A 7,214-nucleotide genomic window follows, 5' to 3' on the forward strand; every position below is an offset into this window, starting at 1 on the left:
GCGTGCTTTGAGAATATAATATTGAAAAGCTGAATCTACAAGGGTCATATCAAATACCACAATTCATAATTTGCTCGACGTAACAATGTTGGTTTGGATTAAAAGTAGCGTAATAAAAGGATTTTCTTCCATTAGTTTTGTCATTAAGCTTTTTCAAAAACTTCAGTAGGAGATGCGGAAGTTATTTAGTTCATTTATAAAAACTTCAGCACTAAATAAGTTGAATTTTTTTTGTCCTGGATAAGCTTTTTCAAAAACTTCAGCAGAAGATGCTGAAGTTATTTAGTTCATTTGTAAAAACTTCAGCACTATATAAGCTGAAGTTTTTTAATTTCTAGTAAAGCATCAAACTGAGCACAATATCTAATCTGCAGTGAGAAGACACAGACGACATATATGTAAATTCATTGAGAGGAAAAGGGAATTGGGTTCATTATACAGGAAGAACGATCCATACATGTCTACGAGTAACCTTGGGATCTGAACGTATATCTTTACCAAAAATGAATGTTGTTCCGTCACTATAAGAGAATATTTGACTCAATGTTGGTTTATTTTTCAAAAAAAAATTAAGAAAAGTAGCAGCACAGTAGGACGTAATTTTCGTAAGTTATTGTCTGCTAACTTACGTAATTATTTATAATTTGTTTTTAAATAATCTGATAAACATACTTATGACAATCATTCCATGAAATGAAGTTTCATAGCAGCACCAACAGCAGCAGAAGAAAGAAGGAAGAAGAAGAAGAAGAAGAAGAAGGAGGAGGAGGAGGAGGAGGAGGAGGAAGAGGAGGAGAATTAGGAAGAGGAGAAAGGGGCAATTTTTACCAATGGGTGAAGTTTACCAACAACAGCAGAAAAAAGAAGGAGGAAGAAGTTGTTTAAAAAGTGGGTACAAGTTAAAACTTTTTAAAAAAATGGGTGCAATTTTTACCAATATCATTAGTTAACTCAATTTCCAAGATGTAGACCTACAAAGCGCAATCGTTCCTCGTCGTCGTTGTTGGTGCGACAACTGGAATTTGGGATCTGAAATCCAAGGAAGCCATGGCCTAGAAACACACTTGAATGGCAAGAGGGATTTCGCTGGCAAGTTTAATTTGAGAGGATACTTATAGTGATATCGTCGGGTATAGTTGCCATGTTATGGTGTCCGAGAATTGATTTTGCCTGTCGAGTACAGCGTTGCCCTACTGAAAATAGTGTGAGAATTTCATTACGTTGTCAATGAATATATATAAAAGTTAAATCCTACACATTATGGTAATATATATAGATATATAAGAAAAAGGAAACCGAGGAGGTAGGTTTACCTAGCTATAATTTGGTTAAATAATACTAGTATATATTGTAGTGTAAGTACTACTCCTGTTTCAAAAACTGATTTTAAGCTCAATAAAAGTTCCTCACAGATGAATCTTTTATCTATTTTATCAAGATAGGAAACAGATAAAAACTGAATCTACCTTGATTTAATTTAAGAAATTTTTTATAATTATGTAGGATTCATGGGTATATCGTGTAAAACTGCTCCACAACTTTATTTAGTGAAAGTTTGATTTTGGGACAATGACATTGCATAGCCGCTCTCAAAATAATAATTGAAAAATATATAAATTATACACTCTTGCGACTATCGAATGTAACTAGTTTTGGTCGCGGATTAAAAGTGATCTTTGCTTTTTTCCCCTCCTCAGCTCTTCAGCAAGAAAATAGGGGCATTTGCATCTAGGGAAATTTTCGTTCCTATACCATATACGAAACTATATTACCAAATATGTTCATAGTTTGTATATTACCCTTCATGCTAATAGTATTTCTACAAAATATAGATAATGCATTAAATAAGGAACCATTGTAGTTGTAGGATTCTTTATTTAGGCGCGCTAAAATTGGGGAGATTATATATTCTTCCAGATCTTTCACAATGCAAATCACGCACATTAATCTTCTTGTCAGCCCCGTTTCAAATCTGCTTTTTCGATACACTGTGTTTCAAACTTTTTTCTGATTTCACAAATCAAAAACGACTAAATCTTCTACAATTCTTCTATATCAAATGCTATTATGTCCAAATTTCAGTAATACAAAGCAAAGAAAAAGAGAGCAGCAAATCCACCATTGACAGCCATTAAAAAGCTTTGAAGTTTTGAATTCAAATTTGGGTTTTCAAAAATCATTATTTGTTTGGATTGGGTGTTGTTACAAATAATTGGGAATATAGTTTGGAGTTTATATCTCAATTTTGAGGGGTTTTGGTGAAGATTAGACTTGGTTTTGGCTGAATTTCGGATTGAAACTCGTCGAAGAAGAAGAAGAAGAAGAAGAAGAAGAAGAAGAAGAAGAAGAAGAAGAAGAAGAAGAAGAAGAAGAAGAAGAAGAAGAAGACATGACATACATTATATTGCAGAAATTGTAGATAAATTGTAGAAAAATTGTATTCTTGTTTATTTATTTTTCTTTTATTCATTTAACTATTGTATGAAAGTTGAACAACATTGTATAAAAATTATATTTAAGTGGTATTATATTATAGCTGTACATAACTTAATAGAAATAATATACGAAAATTGTAGATAATTTGTAGATAAGTTGTATAATATATAATTAGTTGTATAAAAATTGTTTTGACTATGTATAAATCAGATACAAAATATACAAAAGACATATTGTATAAATTTGTATGTAAGTTTTATGTTATTATAGTTGTATTTCACTGGGTGGAAATAATATGTGAAAGTTGTAGAAAATTGTAGATAAGTTGTATTCCTCTATAACGGGAGATGTTGGCATATCAAGTAACTTTAGTGTTCTAGACGAACATGCATGAAAATAAAGATAAATTCTGTTATGAACAGTTTGTAGAAAATTTGTAGATAATTTGTATAAACATTGAAATTTTGTATTTTCATATTAATTTTTCGCATGATATGCAGTTTTAATGTAGAATAAATGCAGAAAACAAGCCATTGTGAGTCTTATTTGACCCATTCCTCACATTCAACCTATTCTACAAATTCACGCCTCTTTAAATACAATACAACCGTACTTTCTTGAATTTAAAGGAATAGCAATATATATAAGTTAAAAAACATCTTCTCCTCTGCACAAGTTAGCTCCAAAACAGACGAAGTGGAATAACAAGCTCCCATCAAAACTTTTAACACAAAAATACAAAAGCTCAAAATAAATAAACAATAGTCTACAATATATCTACAATTGATGTAATATAATGTATGTCATGTCGTCTTCTTCTTCTTCTTCAAGTTTCAATGTGAAATTCAGCCAAAACCAAGTTTAATCTTCACCAAAACCCATCAAAATTGAGATATAAACTCCAAACCATATTTCCAATTATTTACAACAACACCCAATCCAAAAAAATAATGATTTTTGAAAATCCAAATTTGAATTCAAAACTTCAAAGCTTTTTAATGACTGTCAGTGGTGAAATTGCTGCTCTCTTTTCCTTTACTCTTATATTACTGAAGGAACCCGAAATCATAACCATCAAATCGACCAGGCTTGTGTTTGTAAGCACGTGATTTTTGCCCTATGAAAGAATTACTCCCAAAAATTCAAAATAAAACAATTTTCCTTTGTGTGCAATTTTTGTTATTTTGTGGTATTTTTGTATAATTATTTGTATTTTTATGAGTGCATATTTATTTGTTTTAATTAATAAAAATATAAAATATATCACATTTTCAGTTAGTATTTAATTAAGTTTGTTTTGCAAAAATGAAAGTCACAAAAATAGGAATATTTTGCATTGTTAGCATTTAATGTCAAATTATGCAATTTTGTTTTAATTGGTATTTAATTGTGTATGATAATTTTTGTTAGGAGTTTAATTAGTATTTTTGGAGTTAATTTAGTTTGTAGCTCAATTTAGAATTTTAGTTTTATCAAAAAAAAGGGCTACAAAACGTTAATATTCGAATTGAGTCTAATATAGCTATTTTGACTATTTTACTTTATTTCTTCGCAAAAGAAAAATTACAAAAAATATATATGTAAATTTTAGCTTATGTACTTCTCATAAACTTGAAAAAATACAAATAAAATAGTACCTTATTTTTGTACTTTATATAATTCGAAAATTATAAAAAAAATATAGTTTTATTAATGTTTTGTATTCATTTTAAACTTAAAAATATAGAAATAGTACTTTATATTTCTATCGTTGTATAATTCCGAAAATTACAAAACAAAACAAAAAGAGTTATTAACGTTTTGTAGCCATTTTAATCTTGAAAAATACAAAAAAAAAAATAGTACTTTATATTTTATCTTTATATAAAAACAAAAATGACAAAAATAGTTTTATTTATGCTTTGTAGCTATTTTAAAAAATAGTTTTTTTTAAATGTTAGTCTTATTTTGGTAGTTATTTTGCTTGCATAGGATTAATTGAATAATATCGTGTTCTATTCTCGGGTCTGGACAAAGAATAATATTTGGGTTCAAACTACTCGTTTTTAGGCCTAATTTTCGGACCTAGCCCGTAATAATCCGAGCCCACCACACATGGGGAACACGGACGGAACACCACACACGGGGAACCCCACCACGTATGGGGGACACAAGTCTTGGACCCCTACACACGTGAGGTCCATGTTCTTTGAACAAAGACAAAACACACGATGGAGGGTGGATTTTAAAGGAGAAAAATTGGAAAGGAACGTGGAAAAAAAATTCTGAAAAATTGAAGAAGGCACTGTTCACCTTCTTCTTCATTTTGAACGGAAGAAAACGAAAAAAAAAACGAAAAGCCTAGCCCGAGGTTCCTCCATCCTCACCCAACGATCTCTGCTTCGTCCTCCATAGACATAACCAGTCTAAACAACCAGTTTTATCCATCGCCGCCCCCCGTCGACCATCTCCAGCTGCTCGACCAAACCCCACTACCCCCGTCGCCTGCTTCACGTCGACCAAACCCCACTACCCCTGTCGCCTGCTTCACGTCGACCAAACCCCACTGCCCAACACCCACTGCTTCACGCCGCTGCTGCCTCACGTCGACCTAACGACCACTGCTGCTGCTGCGTCGCCAAGTCCAGGCTCACCCCCGTCGAGCAGCAGCAACTGCTGCTGCGTCGTTCGCCATCATCACGTCCAAACGACCCCCCCGTGCCTCAGCTTCTCTCCAGCTGCTGCTGCCGGTCACCCCGTCGACCACCCCACTGCCCCGTCGTCCAGCTGCTGCTCACCACCAAACCCCAGCTGCTCCTCACGTCAACCATGGCAGCAGCGAGTCCAGCTGCTGCCGCTGCTACTCCTCACGACCACCCTCGTCCCTCCATGCTAATCCACCACAGTCCAAACGACCAGTTTCTGCTTCGTCCTTTTCCAACGCTCACAAAACAATCCGTTCGACCTCCAATAGTTCAAGTCCGAGTTTCGACTTGGGTTCGTTCAAGTTTCAGATTTTTCTTTCAAGATTATTTATTTCATTTGATTTATTTTCTGTTATAGTTTTTGGTTTTAAGTGTTGTTCGTAATCTTGTTTTGTTCGTTCTATTTTTCGGATTATTGAATCTTTGTTTAAAGTGTTTATTTTTGTAAATTACGTCTTGTTCATTAGTTCTCCTTCTTCTTCAAGACCTTTTATTTGGTCAAGGTTTTTCTTCTGTTTGTTTGAGTGTGCGTCATAAGCTACCTTCGATTTGAACAACTTCGTCGAATAGTAAGTTTATGACTGCTTTGTTTGGACGAGTACAACCCGAATCACTTCTTTGGTTTGTTTTGATACTTGAATCATTTGTGTGAATTTGATTTAAGGATTGGTTGTAGCTGTGTAGTGATTTGGTGTAGTTGTAAATCAGAGAGGTTTAAATACAGATTGTTAAGAGTGAGGGCAAGACAATAATAATAGGGGATTTTCAGGGGTATTTTTGGTTGTTTAAAAGATTTAAAATGTTTAGTGTTAGTAGTCTGCCAGTTGAATATTCAGTGAATAATTAAATTAAGGAATTATTTAATGAAAAGGAAATTAGTAGTGCAGAATACACCCTGTCTGGTATCTTTAAGGGTGGGAAATCAGAAAATAAGCATGGGATTAATGATAAAAGTGTATAGATGCACATGGGAGGGAATATACAGGCTGAAAGTGAAAACTTTGAATAAATAATGTTTAGTTCTAGCCTATAAATAGAAGGAGTTGATATAGAAAAGGGGACTGGAAAATTTAGAGAAGAAAAAAATTTCAGAACTTCAAAGTGAGAAATAGGCTAATTTTTCAGAATTAAAAGTCAGTCTTTGAGAGCTAAAAATTGAAAGTGAGGTCCTTTTCTTTACTACTGAAATCAGAACTTTGTTACTGCCTCTGTGGATTGCGTTTAGTGCTACTGATTTTCAGTCAGGCTTTCCGGGGTTTTTCAGTTTGGCTCAGACCATTGTTACATTGGTTATTGTTGGTTTTTGTTGCTGTTATTTGCTGTGGGATTCTGTTGCTGCGCTACTGCTGTACATTGTTGCTCCTGACCTCTTTTCTTTCTTATTGTAATTCGAATTCCAGGTACACATTCGAATCTTGTAGTGATAAAGCTTTGAAGTTGAAATGCAATAATAAAAATCCAACAGCTTCAATAAAGTAGATAGTAGACAATTTGGTCTATTTAGTTTTTTTTTTCTTTGTGAACTATTTTAATTTTTTTTGTATAATTGGACGAAAAGAGAAGGAATTGTATAAATGGTCATGCGCTGATATAACATGAACCTGTCAATTTTGTTAGATTAATGGGGTAGATCATGATAAGCAGCAATTTTCCATTTTTTTTATAAGTTCGAGTACAATTTTTCGTTAGCATCTGTTGTAATCTATTAATTAAATAAGTTTTGGTTTTTCCAGCATGTAATTAACCAGGATTTTTTTTATTTAGAGACAAAAAATAAAAATAGAAATGTAGTTTTTTTTAAAATAAATAAATAAATGAGACGAGCTTCGTCAAATAAAAACAAAAGTAATAATAAAAAAAAAAAAATTTGCAGGACCCTCAGTAAAGGTTTAAGAAATTTTTTAGAAGTCGGGAAGGGCCGTTTAACGAATTTCACGGCCCTCCTAAAAGATAATAACGCGCTAGAATCTTTAAGCGCGGCTTTAGTAAATTACATTCCTAAATATGGGTGGGCATTTTATGCGGCCCGAATCCAAATCCTAAGACGTTGAATAGAGTATGACTAAGATTGCGGGTTCATGTGATGCGGCGCAA

This window comes from Nicotiana sylvestris, chromosome 1 (assembly GCF_000393655.2).
Source record: "Nicotiana sylvestris chromosome 1, ASM39365v2, whole genome shotgun sequence".
In the NCBI taxonomy this organism is placed as follows: domain Eukaryota; kingdom Viridiplantae; phylum Streptophyta; class Magnoliopsida; order Solanales; family Solanaceae; genus Nicotiana; species Nicotiana sylvestris.